Source organism: Oncorhynchus gorbuscha, linkage group LG12, assembly GCF_021184085.1.
Source record: "Oncorhynchus gorbuscha isolate QuinsamMale2020 ecotype Even-year linkage group LG12, OgorEven_v1.0, whole genome shotgun sequence".
NCBI classification, from domain to species: Eukaryota; Metazoa; Chordata; class Actinopteri; order Salmoniformes; family Salmonidae; genus Oncorhynchus; species Oncorhynchus gorbuscha.
In genome coordinates, this window is record NC_060184.1 from 3969322 (window position 1) to 3990568 (window position 21247).

The window sequence follows — 21247 nt, forward strand, 5'->3', positions numbered from 1 at the left end:
TATTGACACTATGGACAGTATGTGGATAGGAAAGGGGTGTACAGCAGTAGTTATACAGGATGGTTTGTATTGACACTATGGACAGTATGTGGATAGGAAAGGGGTGTACAGCAGTAGTTATACAGGATGGTTTGTATTGACACTATGGACAGTATGTGGATAGGAAAGGGGTGTACAGCAGTAGTTATACAGGATGGTTTGTATTGACACTATGGACAGTATGTGGATAGGAAAGGGGTGTACAGCAGTAGTTATACAGGATGGTTTGTATTGACACTATGGACAGTATGTGGATAGGAAAGGGGTGTACAGCAGTAGTTATACAGGATGGTTTGTATTGACACTATGGACAGTATAGGAAAGGGGTGTACAGCAGTAGTTATACAGGATGGATAGGAAAGGGTGTACAGCAGTAGTTATACAGGATGGTTTGTATTGACACTATGGACAGTATGTGGATAGGAAAGGGGTGTACAGCAGTAGTTATACAGGATGGTTTGTATTGACACTATGGACAGTATGTGGATAGGAAAGGGGTGTACAGCAGTAGTTATACAGGATGGTTTGTATTGACACTATGGACAGTATGTGGATAGGAAAGGGGTGTACAGCAGTAGTTATACAGGATGGTTTGTATTGACACTATGGACAGTATGTGGATAGGAAAGGGGTGTACAGCAGTAGTTATACAGGATGGTTTGTATTGACACTATGGACAGTATGTGGATAGGAAAGGGGTGTACAGCAGTAGTTATACAGGATGGTTTGTATTGACACTATGGACAGTATGTGGATAGGAAAGGGGTGTACAGCAGTAGTTATACAGGATGGTTTGTATTGACACTATGGACAGTATGTGGATAGGAAAGGGGTGTACAGCAGTAGTTATACAGGATGGTTTGTATTGACACTATGGACAGTATGTGGATAGGAAAGGGGTGTACAGCAGTAGTTATACAGGATGGTTTGTATTGACACTATGGACAGTATGTGGATAGGAAAGGGGTGTACAGCAGTAGTTATACAGGATGGTTTGTATTGACACTATGGACAGTATGTGGATAGGAAAGGGGTGTACAGCAGTAGTTATACAGGATGGTTTGTATTGACACTATGGACAGTATGTGGATAGGAAAGGGGTGTACAGCAGTAGTTATACAGGATGGTTTGTATTGACACTATGGACAGTACAGGATGGTTTGTATTGATATGGGAAAGGGGGTGTACAGCAGTAGTTATACAGGATGGTTTGTATTGACACTATGGACAGTATGTGGATAGGAAAGGGGTGTACAGCAGTAGTTATACAGGATGGTTTGTATTGACACTATGGACAGTATGTGGATAGGAAAGGGGTGTACAGCAGTAGTTATACAGGATGGTTTGTATTGACACTATGGACAGTATGTGGATAGGAAAGGGGTGTACAGCAGTAGTTATACAGGATGGTTTGTATTGACACTATGGACAGTATGTGGATAGGAAAGGGGTGTACAGCAGTAGTTATACAGGATGGTTTGTATTGACACTATGGACAGTATGTGGATAGGAAAGGGGGGGTGTACAGCAGTAGTTATACAGGATGGTTTGTATTGACACTATGGACAGTATGTGGATAGGAAAGGGTGTACAGCAGTAGTTATACAGGATGGTTTGTATTGACACTATGGACAGTATGTGGATAGGAAAGGGGTGTACAGCAGTAGTTATACAGGATGGTTTGTATTGACACTATGGACAGTATGTGGATAGGAAATGGGGGATGTACAGCAGTAGTTATACAGGATGGTTTGTATTGACACTATGGACAGTATGTGGATAGGAAAGGGGTGTACAGCAGTAGTTATACAGGATGGTTTGTATTGACACTATGGACAGTATGTGGATAGGAAGTATGTGGATAGGAAAGGGGTGTACAGCAGTAGTTATACAGGATGGTTTGTATTGACACTATGGACAGTATGTGGATAGGAAAGGGGTGTACAGCAGTAGTTATACAGGATGGTTTGTATTGACACTATGGACAGTATGTGGATAGGAAAGGGGTGTACAGCAGTAGTTATACAGGATGGTTTGTATTGACACTATGGACAGTATGTGGATAGGAAAGGGGTGTACAGCAGTAGTTATACAGGATGGTTTGTATTGACACTATGGACAGTATGTGGATAGGAAAGGGTGTACAGCAGTAGTTATACAGGATGGTTTGTATTGACACTATGGACAGTATGTGGATAGGAAAGGGGTGTACAGCAGTAGTTATACAGGATGGTTTGTATTGACACTATGGACAGTATGTGGATAGGAAAGGGGTGTACAGCAGTAGTTATACAGGATGGTTTGTATTGACACTATGGACAGTATGTGGATAGGAAAGGGGTGTACAGCAGTAGTTATACAGGATGGTTTGTATTGACACTATGGACAGTATGTGGATAGGAAAGGGGTGTACAGCAGTAGTTATACAGGATGGTTTGTATTGACACTATGGACAGTATGTGGATAGGAAAGGGGTGTACAGCAGTAGTTATACAGGATGGTTTGTATTGACACTATGGACAGTATGTGGATAGGAAAGGGGTGTACAGCAGTAGTTATACAGGATGGTTTGTATTGACACTATGGACAGTATGTGGATAGGAAAGGGGTGTACAGCAGTAGTTATACAGGATGGTTTGTATTGACACTATGGACAGTATGTGGATAGGAAAGGGGTGTACAGCAGTAGTTATACAGGATGGTTTGTATTGACACTATGGACAGTATGTGGATAGGAAAGGGGTGTACAGCAGTAGTTATACAGGATGGTTTGTATTGACACTATGGACAGTATGTGGATAGGAAAGGGGTGTACAGCAGTAGTTATACAGGATGGTTTGTATTGACACTATGGACAGCATGTGGATGGTTTGTATTGACACTATATGTGGATAGGAAAGGGGTGTACAGCAGTAGTTATACAGGATGGTTTGTATTGACACTATGGACAGTATGTGGATAGGAAAGGGGTGTACAGCAGTAGTTATACAGGATGGTTTGTATTGACACTATGGACAGTATGTGGATAGGAAAGGGGTGTACAGCAGTAGTTATACAGGATGGTTTGTATTGACACTATGGACAGTATGTGGATAGGAAATACAGCAGTAGTTATACAGGATGGTTTGTATTGACACTATGGACAGTATGTGGATAGGAAAGTACAGCAGTAGTTATACAGGATGGTTTGTATTGACACTATGGACAGTATGTGGATAGGAAAGGGGTGTACAGCAGTAGTTATACAGGATGGTTTGTATTGACACTATGGACAGTATGTGGATAGGAAAGGGGTGTACAGCAGTAGTTATACAGGATGGTTTGTATTGACACTATGGACAGTATGTGGATAGGAAAGGGGTGTACAGCAGTAGTTATACAGGATGGTTTGTATTGACACTATGGACAGTATGTGGATAGGAAAGGGGTGTACAGCAGTAGTTATACAGGATGGTTTGTATTGACACTATGGACAGTATGTGGATAGGAAAGGGGTGTACAGCAGTAGTTATACAGGATGGTTTGTATTGACACTATGGACAGTATGTGGATAGGAAAGGGGTGTACAGCAGTAGTTATACAGGATGGTTTGTATTGACACTATGGACAGACACTATATGTGGATAGGAAAGGGGTGTACAGCAGTAGTTATACAGGATGGTTTGTATTGACACTATGGACAGTATGTGGATAGGAAAGGGGGTGTACAGCAGTAGTTATACAGGATGGTTTGTATTGACACTATGGACAGCATGTGGATAGGAAAGGGGTGTACAGCAGTAGTTATACAGGATGGTTTGTATTGACACTATGGACAGTATGTGGATAGGAAAGGGGTGTACAGCAGTAGTTATACAGGATGGTTTGTATTGACACTATGGACAGTATGTGGATAGGAAAGGGGTGTACAGCAGTAGTTATACAGGATGGTTTGTATTGACACTATGGACAGTATGTGGATAGGAAAGCAGGGATGGTTTGTATTGACACAGACAGTATGTGGATAGGAAAGTAGTTATACAGGATGGTTTGTATTGACACTATGGACAGTATGTGGATAGGAAAGGGGTGTACAGCAGTAGTTATACAGGATGGTTTGTATTGACACTATGGACAGTATGTGGATAGGAAAGGGGTGTACAGCAGTAGTTATACAGGATGGTTTGTATTGACACTATGGACAGTATGTGGATAGGAAAGGGGTGTACAGCAGTAGTTATACAGGATGGTTTGTATTGACACTATGGACAGTATGTGGATAGGAAAGGGGTGTACAGCAGTAGTTATACAGGATGGTTTGTATTGACACTATGGACAGTATGTGGATAGGAAAGGGGTGTACAGCAGTAGTTATACAGGATGGTTTGTATTGACACTATGGACAGTATGTGGATAGGAAAGGGGTGTACAGCAGTAGTTATACAGGATGGTTTGTATTGACACTATGGACAGTATGTGGATAGGAAAGGGGTGTACAGCAGTAGTTATACAGGATGGTTTGTATTGACACTATGGACAGTATGTGGATAGGAAAGGGGTGTACAGCAGTAGTTATACAGGATGGTTTGTATTGACACTATGGACAGTATGTGGATAGGAAAGGGGTGTACAGCAGTAGTTATACAGGATGGTTTGTATTGACACTATGGACAGTATGTGGATAGGAAAGGGGTGTACAGCAGTAGTTATACAGGATGGTTTGTATTGACACTATGGACAGTATGTGGATAGGAAAGGGGTGTACAGCAGTAGTTATACAGGATGGTTTGTATTGACACTATGGACAGTATGTGGATAGGAAAGGAACAGCAGTAGGATGGTATTGACACTATGGACAGTATGTGGATTATACAGTAGGATGGTTTGTATTGACACTATGGACAGTATGTGGATAGGAAAGGGGTGTACAGCAGTAGTTATACAGGATGGTTTGTATTGACACTATGGACAGTATGTGGATAGGAAAGGGGTGTACAGCAGTAGTTATACAGGATGGTTTGTATTGACACTATGGACAGTATGTGGATAGGAAAGGGGTGTACAGCAGTAGTTATACAGGATGGTTTGTATTGACACTATGGACACTATGGACAGTAGTTATACAGGATGTTTGGATAGGAAAGGAAAGGGTGTACAGCAGTAGTTATACAGGATGGTTTGTATTGACACTATGGACAGTATGTGGATAGGAAAGGGGTGTACAGCAGTAGTTATACAGGATGGTTTGTATTGACACTATGGACAGTATGTGGATAGGAAAGGGGTGTACAGCAGTAGTTATACAGGATGGTTTGTATTGACACTATGGACAGTATGTGGATAGGAAAGGGGTGTACAGCAGTAGTTATACAGGATGGTTTGTATTGACACTATGGACAGCATGTGGATAGGAAAGGGGTGTACAGCAGTAGTTATACAGGATGGTTTGTATTGACACTATGGACAGTATGTGGATAGGAAAGGGGTGTACAGCAGTAGTTATACAGGATGGTTTGTATTGACACTATGGACAGTATGTGGATAGGAAAGGGGTGTACAGCAGTAGTTATACAGGATGGTTTGTATTGACACTATGGACAGTATGTGGATAGGAAAGGGGTGTACAGCAGTAGTTATACAGGATGGTTTGTATTGACACTATGGACAGTATGTGGATAGGAAAGGGGTGTACAGCAGTAGTTATACAGGATGGTTTGTATTGACACTATGGACAGTATGTGGATAGGAAAGGGGTGTACAGCAGTAGTTATACAGGATGGTTTGTATTGACACTATGGACAGTATGTGGATAGGAAAGGGGTGTACAGCAGTAGTTATACAGGATGGTTTGTATTGACACTATGGACAGTATGTGGATAGGAAAGGGGTGTACAGCAGTAGTTATACAGGATGGTTTGTATTGACACTATGGACAGTATGTGGATAGGAAAGGGGTGTACAGCAGTAGTTATACAGGATGGTTTGTATTGACACTATGGACAGTATGTGGATAGGAAAGGGGTGTACAGCAGTAGTTATACAGGATGGTTTGTATTGACACTATGGACAGTATGTGGATAGGAAATGGGGGTAGGAAAGGGGTACAGCAGTAGTTATACAGGATGGTTTGTATTGACACTATGGACAGTATGTGGATAGGAAAGGGGTGTACAGCAGTAGTTATACAGGATGGTTTGTATTGACACTATGGACAGCATGTGGATAGGAAAGGGGTGTACAGCAGTAGTTATACAGGATGGTTTGTATTGACACTATGGACAGTATGTGGATAGGAAAGGGGTGTACAGCAGTAGTTATACAGGATGGTTTGTATTGACACTATGGACAGTATGTGGATAGGAAAGGGGTGTACAGCAGTAGTTATACAGGATGGTTTGTATTGACACTATGGACAGTATGTGGATAGGAAAGGGGTGTACAGCAGTAGTTATACAGGATGGTTTGTATTGACACTATGGACAGTATGTGGATAGGAAAGGGGTGTACAGCAGTAGTTATACAGGATGGTTTGTATTGACACTATGGACAGTATGTGGATAGGAAAGGGGTGTACAGCAGTAGTTATACAGGATGGTTTGTATTGACACTATGGACAGTATGTGGATAGGAAAGGGGTGTACAGCAGTAGTTATACAGGATGGTTTGTATTGACACTATGGACAGCATGTGGATAGGAAAGGGGTGTACAGCAGTAGTTATACAGGATGGTTTGTATTGACACTATGGACAGTATGTGGATAGGAAAGGGGTGTACAGCAGTAGTTATACAGGATGGTTTGTATTGACACTATGGACAGTATGATGGATAGGAAAGGGGTGTGACACATGGACAGTAGTTATACAGGATGGTTTGTATTGACACTATGGACAGTATGTGGATAGGAAAGGGGTGTACAGCAGTAGTTATACAGGATGGTTTGTATTGACACTATGGACAGTATGTGGATAGGAAAGGGGTGTACAGCAGTAGTTATACAGGATGGTTTGTATTGACACTATGGACAGTATGTGGATAGGAAAGGGGTGTACAGCAGTAGTTATACAGAATGGTTTGTATTGACACTATGGACAGTATGTGGATAGGAAAGGGGTGTACAGCAGTAGTTATACAGGATGGTTTGTATTGACACTATGGACAGCATGTGGATAGGAAAGGGGTGTACAGCAGTAGTTATACAGGATGGTTTGTATTGACACTATGGACAGCATGTGGATAGGAAAGGGGTGTACAGCAGTAGTTATACAGGATGGTTTGTATTGACACTATGGACAGTATGTGGATAGGAAAGGGGTGTACAGCAGTAGTTATACAGGATGGTTTGTATTGACACTATGGACAGTATGTGGATAGGAAAGGATGGTTTGTGGACAGTATGTGGATAGGACAGCAGTAGTTATACAGGATGGTTTGTATTGACACTATGGACAGTATGTGGATAGGAAAGGGGTGTACAGCAGTAGTTATACAGGATGGTTTGTATTGACACTATGGACAGTATGTGGATAGGAAAGGGGTGTACAGCAGTAGTTATACAGGATGGTTTGTATTGACACTATGGACAGCATGTGGATAGGAAAGGGGTGTACAGCAGTAGTTATACAGGATGGTTTGTATTGACACTATGGACAGTATGTGGATAGGAAAGGGGTGTACAGCAGTAGTTATACAGGATGGTTTGTATTGACACTATGGACAGTATGTGGATAGGAAAGGGGTGTACAGCAGTAGTTATACAGGATGGTTTGTATTGACACTATGGACAGTATGTGGATAGGAAAGGGGTGTACAGCAGTAGTTATACAGGATGGTTTGTATTGACACTATGGACAGTATGTGGATAGGAAAGGGGTGTACAGCAGTAGTTATACAGGATGGTTTGTATTGACACTATGGACAGCATGTGGATAGGAAAGGGGTGTACAGCAGTAGTTATACAGGATGGTTTGTATTGACACTATGGACAGTATGTGGATAGGAAAGGGGTGTACAGCAGTAGTTATACAGGATGGTTTGTATTGACACTATGGACAGTATGTGGATAGGAAAGGGGTGTACAGCAGTAGTTATACAGGATGGTTTGTATTGACACTATGGACAGTATGTGGATAGGAAAGGGTGTACAGCAGTAGTTATACAGGATGGTTTGTATTGACACTATGGACAGTATGTGGATAGGAAAGGGGTGTACAGCAGTAGTTATACAGGATGGTTTGTATTGACACTATGGACAGTATGTGGATAGGAAAGGGGTGTACAGCAGTAGTTATACAGGATGGTTTGTATTGACACTATGGACAGTATGTGGATAGGAAAGGGGTGTACAGCAGTAGTTATACAGGATGGTTTGTATTGACACTATGGACAGTATGTGGATAGGAAAGGGGAGTACAGCAGTAGTTATACAGGATGGTTTGTATTGACACTATGGACAGTATGTGGATAGGAAAGGGGTGTACAGCAGTAGTTATACAGGATGGTTTGTATTGACACTATGGACAGTATGTGGATAGGAAAGGGGTGTACAGCAGTAGTTATACAGGATGGTTTGTATTGACACTATGGACAGTATGTGGATAGGAAAGGGGTGTACAGCAGTAGTTATACAGGATGGTTTGTATTGACACTATGGACAGTATGTGGATAGGAAAGGGGAGTACAGCAGTAGTTATACAGGATGGTTTGTATTGACACTATGGACAGTATGTGGATAGGAAAGGGGAGTACAGCAGTAGTTATACAGGATGGTTTGTATTGACACTATGGACAGTATGTGGATAGGAAAGGGGTGTACAGCAGTAGTTATACAGGATGGTTTGTATTGACACTATGGACAGTATGTGGATAGGAAAGGGGAGTACAGCAGTAGTTATACAGAATGGTTTGTATTGACACTATGGACAGCATGTGGATAGGAAAGGGGTGTACAGCAGTAGTTATACAGGATGGTTTGTATTGACACTATGGACAGTATGTGGATAGGAAAGGGGTGTACAGCAGTAGTTATACAGGATGGTTTGTATTGACACTATGGACAGTTTGTGGATAGGAAAGGGGTGTACAGCAGTAGTTATACAGAATGGTTTGTATTGACACTATGGACAGCATGTGGATAGGAAGGTGTACAGCAGTAGTTATACAGGATGGTTTGTATTGACACTATGGACAGTATGTGGATAGGAAAGGGTGTACAGCAGTAGTTATACAGGATGGTTTGTATTGACACTATGGACAGTATGTGGATAGGAAAGGGGTGTACAGCAGTAGTTATACAGGATGGTTTGTATTGACACTATGGACAGTATGTGGATAGGAAAGGGGTGTACAGCAGTAGTTATACAGAATGGTTTGTATTGACACTATGGACAGTATGTGGATAGGAAAGGGGTGTACAGCAGTAGTTATACAGGATGGTTTGTATTGACACTATGGACAGTATGTGGATAGGAAAGGGGTGTACAGCAGTAGTTATACAGGATGGTTTGTATTGACACTATGGACAGTATGTGGATAGGAAAGGGGTGTACTCAGTAGTTCTACCAGGATGGTTTCTCTCACTATGGACAGTATCTCTCTCTCTCCCTTCATCTCTCTCTCTCTACCTCCATCTCTCTCTCTCCCTCTCTCTGTCTCTCTCTCTCCTCCATCTCTCTCTCTCTCTACCTCCATCTCTCTCTCTCTCTCCCTTCATCTCTCTCTACCTCCATCTCTCTCTCTCCCTTATCTCTCCATCTCTCTCTCTCTCTCTCTACCTCCATCTCTCTCTCTCTACCTCCATCTCTTTCTCTCTCTCTCCCTCCCTCTCTCTCTCTCTCTCTCATCTCTCTCCATCCCTCTCTCTCTCTACCTCCATCTCTCTCTCTCTACCTCCATCTCTCTCTCTCTCCCTTCATCTCTCTCTCTCTACCTCCATCTCTCTCTCTCTCTCTGTCTCTCTCTCTACCTCCATCTCTCTCTCTCTACCTCCATCTCTCTCTCTCTCTCTGTCTCCCTCCCTCTGTCTCTCTCTCTCCCTTCATCTCTCTCCATCCCTCCCTCTGTCTCTCTCTCTACCTCTATCTCTCTCTGTGTCTGTCTCTCTGTCTCTCTCCCTCCCTCTGTCTCTCTCTCTCTACCTCCATCTCTCTCTCTCTCTCTGTCTCTCTCTCTACCTCCATCTCTCTCTCTCTACCTCCATCTCTCTCTCTCTCTCTGTCTCCCTCCCTCTGTCTCTCTCTCTCCCTTCATCTCTCTCCATCCCTCCCTCTGTCTCTCTCTCTCACCTCCATCCCTTCTCTCTCTCTCTACCTCCATCTCTCTCTCTCTCCCTTCATCTCTCTCTCTCTACCTCCATCTCTCTCTCTCTGTCTCTCTCTCTACCTCCATCTCTCTCTCTCTACCTCCATCTCTCTCTCTCTCTCTCTCTCTCTCCCTCCCTCTGTCTCTCTCTCTCTCTCCCTTCATCTCTCTCCATCCCTTCCCTCTGTCTCTCTCTCTACCTCTATCTCTCTCTGTGTCTGTCTCTGTCTCTCTCCCTCCCTCTGTCTCTCTCTCTCTACCTCCATCTCTCTCTCTCTCTCTGTCTCTCTCTCTACCTCCATCTCTCTCTCTCTACCTCCATCTCTCTCTCTCTCTCTGTCTCTCCTCTCTCTCTGTCTCTCTCTCTCTCTGTCTTCATCTCTCTCCATCCCTCCCTCTCTCTCTCTCTCTACCTCTATCTCTCTCTGTGTCTGTCTCTCTGTCTCTCTCCCTCCCTCTGTCTCTCTCTCTCTACCTCCATCTCTCTCTCTGTCTCTCTCTCCCTTCATCTCTCTCCATCCCTTCCTCTGTCTCTCTCTCTCTACCTCTATCTCTCTCTGTGTCTGTCTCTCTGTCTCTCTCATCTCCCTCCCTCTGTCTCTCTCTCTCTCTACCTCCATCTCTCTCTCTCTCTCTCTCTCTCTCTCTCTCTCCTCCCTCCTCTGTCTCTCTCTCTCTACCTCTATCTCTCTCTGTGTCTGTCTCTCTCTCTCTCTCCCTCCCTCTGTCTCTCTCTCTCTACCTCCATCTCTCTCTCTGTCTCTCTCTCCCTTCATCTCTCTCCATCCCTTCCTCTGTCTCTCTCTCTCTACCTCTATCTCTCTCTGTGTCTGTCTCTCTGTCTCTCTCCCTCCCTCTGTCTCTCTCTCTCTCTACCTCCATCTCTCTCTCTCTCTCTCTCTCTCTGTCTCTCTCCCTCCCTCTGTCTCTCTCTCTCTACCTCCATCTCTCTCTCTGTCTCTCTCTCCCTTCATCTCTCTCCATCCCTTCCTCTGTCTCTCTCTCTCTACCTCTATCTCTCTCTGTGTCTGTCTCTCTGTCTCTCTCCCTCCCTCTGTCTCTCTCTCTCTACCTCTCTCTCTCTCTCTCTCTCTCTCTCTCTCTCTCTCTCTCTCTCTCTCTCTCTCTCTCTCTCTCTCTCTCTCTCTCTCTCTCTCTCTCTCTCTCTCTCTCTCTCTCCCTCCCTCTCTCTGTCTCTCTCTCTCTACCTCCATCTCTCTCTCTGTCTCCCTCCCTCTGTCTGTCTCTCTACCTCCATCTCTCTCTCCCTCTGTCTCTCTCTCTCTGTCTCTCTCCCTCCCTCTCTCTCTCTCTCTACCTCCATCTCTCTCTCTGTCTCTCTCTCTCTTTCCCTCTCTGTCTTTCTCTCCCTTTGTTTCTCTCCCTCTACCCCCTCTATCATCCCCTGTCTTTCTCTCCCTTTGTCTGTGTCTCTCTCTCCCTCTCCCTTTGTCTTTTTCTCTCTCCCTTCGTCTGTGTCTCTCTCTCCCTTCATCTCTCTCTCTCTCCATTTGTCTCTATCCCTCTGTTTTCAAGTCAGAATTAGTCTGATGCCAAAATTTTAATACATTTTTGCACAGCAACAAAAAAATGACTGTGTTGTTCCAATAGTTAGCTACACCACTACAAGGCAAAAAAAACAACAGCAACATAATTAACTACTTAAAACATTACCAAGATTGGAATTTAGTTCACTACTCCCCAACACTGAGTTTCACCTAAGATCTTTGGCTCCCTCTGTGGCTTTCACCTCAGCCACTGTGATCAGACGTGACCTCAGTAACCTGGAATCGTATGGAATCAGGTACATAAGTATCAACTCAAGGACAGAACTACATGTACAATAAGAATACACACTTTCTACACTTCTTTAAACAACCTGAGAGATTCTCACAACTTATGTTAGTCAGTGAGCTGCGCAGAGAAGCACGACTGAAGTCCTTACTCTCCTGAGGCTTTGCTTACTCTAAGCAGGGCATGATATCCTGATGCCAAGGGCACATCTCCAGCTTTAACCCAAACACCACAGCTGCTCCGGAGGGAGATGCAACAAGCTATTTAGGTCAGAGGTGTTGTGTTGTGATATTATTAGGTGTTTTTAGTAAACTGGGGATTATTAGGTGACCATGATGGTTTGAGGGCCAGATTGGCATTTTAGCCAGGACACCTGGGTTAACTAACACCCCTACTCTTACGATAAGTGCCATGGGATCTTTAGTGACCACAGAGTGTCAGGACACCCGTTTAACGTTCCATCCGAAAGACGGCACCCTACACAGGGCAGTGTCCCCAATCACTGCCCTGGGGCATTGGAATATTTTTTTTAGACCAGAGGAAAGAGTGCCTCCTACTTGCCCTCCAGCACCACTTCATCTGGTCTCCCATCCAGAGACCAAGTAAAGACCAAGTACAGTGTAACCCATATTACTGATAGCCAGCAATCATTTTTCCATCTCTTCCACATAAACTTTACAGAATTAAAACGTATATTGGTTTTCTTTCATAACGAGGTATTTTATGCACAAATATAAATGGCCTCACTGTTCGTTGTTGGCATTTCCTTCCTGAGTTTGTCCACTTTGCCAATGAAGTAGTCGCTAAAGTAATTGGTCACATCAAAGGGTTTTATGATGAATGAGACATCTGATTCAATAAAGAATGGAGTTGAATTAATCTTTCTGCCCATGAATTTCACATAAAGTTTTCAAAGCTTTTTCCTGTCATATTTTATATAATTTATCTATTCAGTCGGGGGAGGGGGCTTTACTACTATAGCCCATAGAAAAGCACTGAATCAGTGAAAGGTCCCTGAGCTGACAAGGTGAAAGGTCACCTAGCTGACTAGGTGAAGGTCTGTCTGAGCTGACTAGGTGAAAGGTCTGTCTGAGCTGACAAGGTGAAGGTCTGTCTGAGTTGACTAGGTGAAGGTCTGTCTGCGCTGACTAGGTGAAAGGTCTGTCTGAGCTGACAAGGTGAAGGTCTGTCTGAGCTGACAAGGTGAAGGTCTGTCTGAGCTGACTAGGTGAAGGTCTGTCTGAGCTGACTAGGTGAAAGGTCTGTCTGAGCTGACAAGGTGAAGGTCTGTCTGAGCTGACTAGGTGAAAGGTCTGTCTGAGCTGACAAGGTGAAGGTCTGTCTGAGCTGACTAGGTGAAAGGTCCCCTAGCTGACTAGGTGAAGGTCTGTCTGAGCTGACTAGGTGAAAGGTCCCTGAGCCCTTGAGCAGGGCACTTCACCCTAACTGCTCCTGTAAATCGACCTGGACATCTGCTAAATGACTACAATGTAAATATAGCACTCAGCCTGGATCTTCCATACGATGTACATCAACATAATTACCTGAACCTTCCAAACCTGATGCTAGTTGGAAAGTACAGCTTCCTGGTTTGTTTGCAGGAGGGTTCAGTGCGCTGGTGTCTCCTTGAACTCAGCTGTGTGTGTGTGTGTGTGTGTGTGTGTGTGTGTGTGTGTGTGTGTGTGTGTGTGTGTGTGTGTGTGTGTGTGTGTGTGTGTGTGTGTGTGTGTGTGTGTGTGTGTGTGTGTGTGTGTGTGTGTGTGTGTGTGTGTGTGTGTGTGTGTGTGTGTGTGTGTGTGTGTTTGTGTGTGTGTGTGATGGACAGCTTAATCAGTGGAAGTCCAAATCAGTGTCTGCCTAAACAGCCTCATCTCCCCTGAGGAAAGCCTTTAGAAAGTCATGTAGCTCTTTGATTCTGTAAATATCAACTTCACATCCCCTCTCTTTTTACTAGCTATCTTTATCCTCTATCTCACTCTCACATAACACACACACACACACACACACACACACACACACACACACACACACACACACACACACACACACACACACACACACACACACACACACACACACACACACACACACACACACACACACACACACACACACACACACACACACACACACACACACACACACATCCTATAGCTCCTCCCACCAGCCACCTCTAATACACACAGAGAGACATGTGTAAGAACATACCCAGTGAGCAGATGAGTTGAAATGGAAGAGTTTCTGTAAGGAACTGTGTATGTTTTTCCGAGAATAGGGAGCTCTGGTGCATTAATGGATGAAATACCCTTCAGTACGTTAACCTGGTCTATGGGCTCTGACCATCTGAGAACCTTTTAATAATTCAGCCATATCGTAGTGAACTAGTAATCGGTATGGTACATACCCCTGGGTGGGACTTCCACATCGGTACGATTGGACAATCGGGCCAGAATCCGGCTATATTTGCTCAGCAGGTGTAGTAAGTAAATGATCAGGGCAACTGAGGAATATGGTGAGGAGGAGGATGCCGGAGGTGAATGCCGGAGGAGTATGCCGGAGGAAGATGCTGGAGGAGAATGCCGGAGGATGCCAGAGGAGGATGCCGGAGGAAGATGCTGAGGAGGATGCTGAGGAGGATGCTGAGGAGGATGCCGGAGGAGGATGCCCGGGAAGGAGGGTGAGCAGGATGCCAGAGGAGGATGCTGAGGAGGATGCCGGAGGAGGATGCCGGAGGAGGATGCTGAGGAGGATGCCGGAGGAGGATGCCAGAGGAGGATGCCAGAGGAGGATGCTGAGGAGGATGCTGGAGGAGAATGCTGAGGAGAATGCTGAGGAGAATGCCGGAGGAGGATGCTGAGGAGAATGCTGAGGAGGATGCCGGAGGAGAATGCTGAGGAGAATGCTGAGGAGGATGCCGGAGGAGGATGCCGGAGGAGGATGCTGAGGAGGATGCCGGAGGAGGATGCTGAGGAGAATGCTGAGGAGGATGCCGGAGCAGGATGCCAGAGGAGGATGCTGAGGAGAATGCTGAGGAGGATGCTGAGGAGGATGCTGAGGAGGATGCCGGAGGAGGATGCTGAGGAGAATGCCGGAGGAGGATGCTGAGGAGAATGCCGGAGGAGGATGCTGAGGAGGATACCGGAGGAGAATGCCGGAGGAGGATGCTGAGGAGGATGCCGGAGAAGGATGCTGAGGAGGATGTCGGAAGAGAATGCCAGAGGAGGATGCTGAGGAGAATGCCGGAGGAGGATGCTGAGGAGGATGCCGGAGGAGGATGCTGAGGAGGATGCCGGAGAAGGAAGCTGAGGAGGATGCTGGAGGAGAATGCCGGAGGAGGATGCTGAGGAGGATGCTGAGGAGGATGCTGAGGAGGATGCTGAGGAGAATGCCGGAGGAGGCTGCTGAGGAGGCTGCTGAGGAGGATGCTGAGGAGGATGCTGGAGGAGGATGCTGAGGAGGATGCTGAGGAGAATGCCGGAGGAGGATGCTGAGGAGGATGCTGAGGAGGATGCTGAGGAGGAGGATGCTGAGGAGGATGCGGAGGAGGATGCCGGAGGAGGATGCTGAGGAGGATACTGAGGAGGATGCTGAGGAGAATGCCGGAGGAGGATGCTGAGGAGGATGCTGAGGAGAATGCCGGAGGAGGATGCTGAGGAGGATGCTGAGGAGAATTCCGGAGGAGGTTGCTGAGGAGGATGCTGAGGAGAATGCCGGAGGAGGATGCTGAGGAGGATGCCGGAGGACGATGCCGAGGAGGATGCTGAGGAGGATGCCGGAGAAGGATGCTGAAGGAGGATGCCGGAGGAGGATTGGGGCTTTTTAGTGGTATTTGAAAAGACTGCAGTTTGCAGCTTAGACTTTTGCATTGTGTTGTTTTAACCTGGTAATGTTATTTTCTTGTCCTCAAAAAAACATAATCAATTAGGGGAGATTTCTCGGGCTGCGTGTCCCGTTAAGCAGCCTGAGGACTGCACACAGTATAGCCTATCCAAGGCTACCTGTCATTTCATCATCCGATTTGAAACAATCTCTCACTGTGTCATTTCTGTAGTATTATGCTAATGAGTGATAGTTTGCATATGCTTCTTTCTATCTTAGGCCTCTAGTCCTCTCAGCTTCAGCTTCTCCTCTTAAGCTCCCAGGAACAGATTTATCCATCTTTTTTTTCTTCTAGTGCAGGTCGGCCTAAATATTTATAGCCCTTAATATTTAGCTAATGAACGGCCTAAAATCTATTTGGCTTCTTATTTCAACTACACATTTCTAGCCTGCTCTTCCAGCTGTTACTGTGGGCAATAGGCTATAGGCTGTTGTATGTATATGTGTGTATGTGTGTATGTGTGTATGTGTGTATGTGTGTGTGTGTGTATGTATGTATGTATGTATGTATGTATGTGTATGTATGTATGTATGTATGTATGTATGTATGTATGTATGTATGTATGTATGTATGTATGTATGTATGTATGTATGTATGTATGTATGTATGTATGTATGTATGTATGTATGTATGTATGTAATATGTATAATATGTATGTATGCCATTTAGCAGGTACGTTTAGGTAGGTAGGTAGGTAGGTCATGTGTGCATACATTCTGTCTGGGTGGTCCCGGGATCTGTCTGTCTGTCTGTCTGTCTGTCTGTCTGTCTGTGTATGTATGTATGTCTGTCTGTATGTCTGTCTGTCTGTCTGTATGTATGTCTGTATGTATGTATGTATGTATGTATGTCTGTCTGTCTGTCTGTCTGTCTGTCTGTCTGTCTGTCTGTCTGTGTCTGTCTGTCTGTATGTCTGTCTGTATGTATGTATGTCTGTATGTATGTATGTCTGTCTGTATGTATGTATGTATGTATGTATGTATGTATGTATGTCTGTATGTATGTCTGTCTGTCTGTCTGTCTGTCTGTCTGTCTGTCTGTAGTCTGTAGTCTGTCTGTCTGTCTGTCTGTCTGGTCTGTCTGTCTGTCTGTCTGTCTGTCTGTCTGTCTGTCTGTCTGTCTGTCTGTCTGTCTGGTAGGTAGGTCTGTCTGTCTGTCTGTCTGTCTGTCTGTCTGTCTGTCTGTCTGTCTGTCTGTCTGTCTGTCTGTCTGTCTGTCTGTCTGTCTGTCTGTCTGTCTGTCTGTCTGTCTGTCTGTCTGTCTGTCTGTCTGTCTGTCTGTCTGTCTGTCTGTCTGTCTGTCTGTCTGTCTGTCTGTCTGTCTGTCTGTCTGTCTGTCTGTCTGTCTGTCTGTCTGTCTGTAGGTATGTATCTTATGTCTCTAGCCTCTCCGCTATTCCTGTTCTATTCCTGTTCTATTCCTGTTCTATTCCTGTTCTATTCCTGTTCTATTCCTGTTCTATTCCTGTTCTAGTGAAATCCCTGGAAAAGTTTAGGATGTTTTTATACTAGACTAATTCAAGGAGAGAAGCTTGTCTCTTGCTGATTGATTGTCTCTTGCTGATTGATTGTCTCTTGCTGATTGATTGTCTCTTGCTGATTGGTTGTCTCTTGCTGATTGGTTGTCTCTTGCTGATTGGTTGTCTCTTGCTGATTGGTTGTCTCTTGCTGATTGATTGTCTCTTGCTGATTGATTGTCTCTTGCTGATTGATTGTCTCTTGCTGATTGGTTGTCTCTTGCTGATTGGTTGTCTCTTGCTGATTGGTTGTCTCTTGCTGATTGGTTGTCTCTTGCTGATTGGTTGTCTCTTGCTGATTGATTGTCTCTTGCTGATTGGTTGTCTCTTGCTGATTGATTGTCTCTTGCTGATTGGTTGTCTCTTGCTGATTGGTTGTCTCTTGCTGATTGATTGTCTCTTGCTGATTGATTGTCTCTTGCTGATTGATTGTCTCTTGCTGATTGATTGTCTCTTGCTGATTGATTGTCTCTTGCTGATTGGTTGAATTTATTAGACCATTTAAAAAACAAACATATAACGTGGTTCACCGGCCGGTGACGCCTCCACGTACAATTTAAGAAAAGAATCGAGGATAACACAATACAGACGACACTACAGTCTTGATTACCAACAACGACGGCCTGCAGGGAGGAGGTGAGGGCCCTCGGAGTGTGGTGTCAGGGAAAATAACCTCTCACTCAACATCAACAAAACAAAGGAGATGATCGTGGACTTCAGGAAACAGCAGAGGGAGCACCCCCCTATCCACATCGATGGGCCAGCATTGGAGAAGGTAGAAAGTTTTAAGTTCCTCAGCATACACATCACAGACAAACTGAATTGGTCCACCCACACAGACAGCATCGTGAAGAAGGTGCAGCAGTGCCTCTTCAACCACAGGAGGTTGAATAAATTTGGCTTGTTACCAAAAACACTCACAAACTTTTGCAGATGCACAATCGAGAGCATCCTGGCGGGCTGTATCACCGCCTGGTACTGCGGCAACTGCTCCACCCACAACCGTAAGGTTCTCCAGAGGGTAGTGAGGTCTGCACAATGCATCACCGGGTGCAAACTACCTGCCCTCCAGGACACCTACACCACCCGATGTCACAGGAAGGCCATAAAGATCATCAAGGACAACAACCACCCGAGCCACTGCCTGTTCACCCCGCTATCATTCAGAAGGCGAGGTCAGTACAGGTGCATCAAAGCTGGGACCAAGAGACTGAAAAACAGCTTCTATCTCAAGGCCATCAGACTGTTAAACAGCCACCACTAACATTGAGTGGCTGCTGCCATACATGTAAAAAATGTATCACTAGCCACTTTAAACTATGCCACTTAATATCTTGTTTACATACCCTACATTACTCATCTCATATGTATATACTGTACTCTATACCATCTACTGTATCTTGCCTATGCCGCTCTGTACCATCACTCATTCATATATCTTTATGTACATATTCTTTATCCCTTTACACTTGTGTGTATAAGGTAGCTGTTGTGAAATAGTTAGGTTAGATTACTCGTTGGTTATTACTGCATTGTCGGAACTAGAAGCACAAGCATTTTGCTACACTTGCATTAACATCTGCTAACCATGTGTATGTGACAAATACAATTTGATTTGATTTGATTTTACAGTTTAGAAGTTTATTTCCATTGTGGTCCTTTTGGACGGGGGGAGGGGGGGGGGAGTGGCAAGGTCTAGTGGCAGACAATGACAGACCAAATGGTTTGCGTAGTCAACTTACACACAGCCTTGACACACACACTTACCCCACCAGACATGCCACCAGGGGTCTTTTCACAGTCCCCAAATCCAGAACAAATTCTAGAAAGCGTACAGTATTATATAGAGACGTTATTGCATGGAACTTCCTTCTATCTCATATTGTTCAAATAAACAGCAAACCTGGTTTCAAAAAACAGATAAATCAACACCTCGCAGCACAACGCCTCTCCCCTATTTGATCTAAGATAGTTTGTGTGTATGTATTGATATGTAGGCTACGTGTGGCTTTAAAGAAAATTGTATTGATGTAGTTCTGTCCTTGAGCTGTTCTTGTCTATTAATGTTCTGCATGGGGCAGCAGGTAGTCTAGTGGTTAGAGTGGAGGGGCAGCAGGTAGTCTAGTGGTTAGAGTGGGGGGCAGCAGGTAGCCTAGTGGTTAGAGTGGAGGGGCAGCAGGTAGTCTAGTGGTTAGAGTGGAGGGGCAGCAGGTAGCCTAGTGGTTAGAGTGGAGGGGCAGCAGGTAGCCTAGTGGTTAGAGTGGAGGGGCAGCAGGTAGCCTAGTGGTTAGAGTGGAGGGGCAGCAGGTAGCCTAGTGGTTAGAGTGGAGGGGCAGCAGGTAGTCTAGTGGTTAGAGTGGAGGGGCAGCAGGTAGCCTAGTGGTTAGAGTGGAGGGGCAGCAGGTAGCCTAGTGGTTAGAGTGGAGGGGCAGCAGGTAGCCCAGTGGTTAGAGTGGAGGGGCAGCAGGTAGCCTAGTGGTTAGAGTGGAGGGGCAGCAGGTAGCCTAGTGGTTAGAGTGGAGGGGCAGCAGGTAGCCCAGTGGTTAGAGTGGAGGGGCAGCAGGTAGCCTAGTGGTTAGAGTGGAGGGGCAGCAGGTAGCCTAGTGGTTAGAGTGGAGGGGCAGCAGGTAGCCCAGTGGTTAGAGTGGAGGGGCAGCAGGTAGCCTAGTGGTTAGAGTGGAGGGGCAGCAGGTAGCCTAGTGGTTAGAGTGGAGGGGCAGCAGGTAGCCTAGTGGTTAGAGTGGAGGGGCAGCAGGTAGCCTAGTGGTTAGAGTGGAGGGGCAGCAGGTAGCCTAGTGGTTAGAGTGGAGGGGCAGCAGGTAGCCTAGTGGTTAGAGTGGAGGGGCAGCAGGTAGCCTAGTGGTTAGAGTGGAGGGGCAGCAGGTAGCCTAGTGGTTAGAGTGGAGGGGCAGCAGGTAGCCTAGTGGTTAGAGTGGAGGGGCAGCAGGTAGCCTAGTGGTTAGAGTGGAGGGGCAGCAGGTAGCCTAGTGGTTAGAGTGGAGGGGCAGCAGGTAGCCTAGTGGTTAGAGTGGAGGGGCAGCAGGTAGCCTAGTGGTTAGAGTGGAGGGGCAGCAGGTAGCCTAGTGGTTAGAGTGGAGGGGCAGCAGGTAGCCTAGTGGTTAGAGTGGAGGGGCAGCAGGTAGCCTAGTGGTTAGAGTGGAGGGGCAGCAGGTAGCCTAGTGGTTAGAGTGGAGGGGCAGCAGGTAGCCTAGTGGTTAGAGTGGAGGGGCAGCAGGTAGCCTAGTGGTTAGAGTGGAGGGGCAGCAGGTAGCCTAGTGGTTAGAGTGGAGGGGCAGCAGGTAGCCTAGTGGTTAGAGTGGAGGGGCAGCAGGTAGCCTAGTGGTTAGAGTGGAGGGGCAGCAGGTAGCCTAGTGGTTAGAGTGGAGGGGCAGCAGGTAGCCTAGTGGTTAGAGTGGAGGGGCGGCAGGTAGCCTAGTGGTTAGAGTGGAGGGGCGGCAGGTAGCCTAGTGGTTAGAGTGGAGGGGCGGCAGGTAGCCTAGTGGTTAGAGTGGAGGGGCGGCAGGTAGCCTAGTGGTTAGAGTGGAGGGGCAGCAGGTAGCCTAGTGGTTAGAGTGGAGGGGCGGCAGGTAGCCTAGTGGTTAGAGTGGAGGGGCAGCAGGTAGCCTAGTGGTTAGAGTGGAGGGGCAGCAGGTAGCCTAGTGGTTAGAGCGTTGGACTAGTAACTGAAAGGTTACTCTTCTGGAGAACACCTCTTCTGGAGAACATCTCTTCTGGAGAACAC

General features: G+C 45.7%; 1 pseudogene; it reads left to right on the forward strand.

Annotated features, from left to right (window-relative positions):
- Window positions 1-21247, forward strand: part of LOC123991540 — a 162873-nt pseudogene that overhangs the window by 25367 nt on the left and 116259 nt on the right.